Source organism: Alligator sinensis, unplaced genomic scaffold (assembly GCF_000455745.1).
Source record: "Alligator sinensis unplaced genomic scaffold, ASM45574v1 scaffold647_2, whole genome shotgun sequence".
In the NCBI taxonomy this organism is placed as follows: Eukaryota; Metazoa; Chordata; order Crocodylia; family Alligatoridae; genus Alligator; species Alligator sinensis.
This window is the reverse complement of record NW_005841832.1, coordinates 2756518-2759100: the sequence shown is the minus strand read 5'-3', so window position 1 is coordinate 2759100 and position 2583 is coordinate 2756518.

Below are 2583 nucleotides of genomic sequence, written 5' to 3'. Positions count from 1 at the left end.
GGGTAGGAGTGGGGGGCAGCCTCCCTGTCAGACTGCAGCATCTGGAAGAAGGGGGGGCCCACACTGGAGACTGTCCTAGCTGTCTTCCCAGGGGCTCTTAACTAGCACTGTGTGGGGGCTGGGGGACTGGGAAACAGCCCCCACCCAGCAAACCTAGGGGTGGGTGGGGGCTGTCGGGCACTAAGGTACGGGGAAGGACAAGATGGTTTCTTCCTATGCTGCCCCCCCCACAAAACAGGGTCCCCAAAACAGAAGAAATGCCCCTTGCTACATTAGGCCAAAGCTTGATCCTAAGAGCAGACCCGGGGGGGGGGGCACAGCTCACTCTGTAGCTGGATCTAGTACATCCCTTCCCCCCTGTATTTGGGGGTGGGGGACCCCACTGTGTACATGTATAGAGGCAGGGACCCCAGGGGTCCCTGTGGAGTGATGCCACGGACAATTCTAAGCACTGCTTGGGAAGGGAGGGGGGCGGGCGAGGGGAGACCAAGGGGATTCTGGGAAAGAGGCAACAAACAGGCTGGGATGTGGCAGGGGGGATTACAGATTCCCCACCCCAACAAGGGGCATAGGGGATGGGAGAAGACCCCCCCATACTCCATGGCATGGGGTTGGGAGACCCAAGAAGTGACTCACTCTCCTCCCCCTCCCATCACCATCACAGGAGCAGTGAATGGTCAGTTCATTACATAGGTGGTTGGGTTTTTACTGGAGGCCATTGTGGGAAGGGGTGGGGAGTGTTGCTGGGAGTTCAGTCTTCCTCGCTCTGAGGCCCTTGCCAGAGATACCAAAGACCAAATTCCTTCGCCCTGGTGTTAGTAAAGTCACGGGTGGTGGCTACATTAAAGTGCCTTACAGTGAGGCTGGTGTCAGTGTCATTCCTGGGGTGCGGAGGAGGGCCATAAGGACAAAAATGGGGGTGGTCTGATCTGCTGGAGAGGTAGGATTCCAGGGAGGTGAACAAGGGGGCTAAGGGTGGGGTAATGGCCTTTCCCCTCCAGGAGGCAACAGCTCTGTCCAATCAGCTGCCTCATGTGGGCTGAGTTTGCTAGGCCTCAGCTCAGCCTGCCCACCCCCGAGGTCAAGGGCTGGATGGGTTACCAAATCTCCCCATCCTCCCAAAAGCTCTAGGAGAGGTAGGTGTGGTGATGAGTGCATGGCTAGTGTGCACACATGGCAGGTGTGCCCCTTGCAGGGGGAGGTGCATAGCAGGCAGTGCTTGGGCTGTGTGTACACGGGGCCTGGCTCACGTGTTGCTGGGAGAAGGGAAGGGGATTATGCACACAGGAAGTGCACGTGTCGGGGTGAACAGTGCTTGCATGCGTGCATGTACAGTAAATGTGCTGCATACACGGGTTGTGTGCACAGATGGTGCGTGCAAGGTATATACAGCAGGAAAGTAGAGACAGCATGCAGGGTGATCCCACAGCAGGGAGAGGAGCACATGGAGCTTATGGGGGACAGGATGGAGGGGGGAATGCAGTGGGCCAGGCACATGCGGGGGGGGGTGTGTGTGTGTGTGTGTGTGTGTGTGTGTGTGTGTACGCACAGCAAGTGTGTGTGGTGCCTGGGGGTCAGTGGTGTGCAAAAGCTGTGGGTATGCATAGCCCAAGTGTCTGGTGTATGTGTGTGGTTGCTGTGAGTGAACACATGTATGTGCGTGAACAGCCGGGCTGGCTATCCACTGTGCACAGCACATCCATGTGCAGGGTGTATGGTATATGCACTTGCAGTGGCTGCATGGTATGTGCGCTGTGCTCACAGCTATGCACCACAGGCTCCTGCCTGGGCCTCTACCCCTGCTCCCTGCTCATCCACAGCCTCTCCCCACTTCCCCAGGGACCTCGGGAGATGCTTCACAGGCCCCTCCCCCCAACCCTAAACTACCCCCCTCAACCAAACCCCCTCTGCCCTTGAACCTACCTGCCTCAGGCTTTGGGGGCTCACTCATGCCCCCAAGGTGCCTCAATGACAGGGAACCCACCTTTCTGTATTGTGCTCCTCAATCACAGAGAAGTCAGGCTGGAAGGGACCCCCCAGAGGTCATCTAGTCCAACACCCTGGGCCTGAGGCAGGATCAGCCCTATCCAAACCACTGGTACAAATGCACTGTCTAACTTCTTAGCCAAGCTACCGCCACCCCCAGCACAACACGAGACAGACCCCTGGCAGGGCTCAGGCCACCCCCTCCCAAGAATGTGATGAGGAGCTGGAAAGAGGAAGCTTTAATAAAGACCATCTTTGATGGGTGTGGGGCACCCCCCCATCCCAGATACTTACCCCCTACTCAGGCACGCAGGAGACTTTAGGGCACCCCCCCAACACACTGTCTCACCAGCCCTACCCCCACCCCAAAAAGGCAGCATGGCAGCAGGGGACACTTTTTGCAAAGAGAAAGTGTTGTTGAGCTGTGTACAGTATACAGTGTGTGAGTTGTACATATCCAAGGGTGGGGGGACGGACAAAAAACAAGTCTCAGACACTAATAAACGATAAAAATATATCGTAACATCCATACAGATCACGAACCCGAGAGTCGGCTGCAAGTCACAGACACAGAATACACATTGTAAAAAAAGGGGC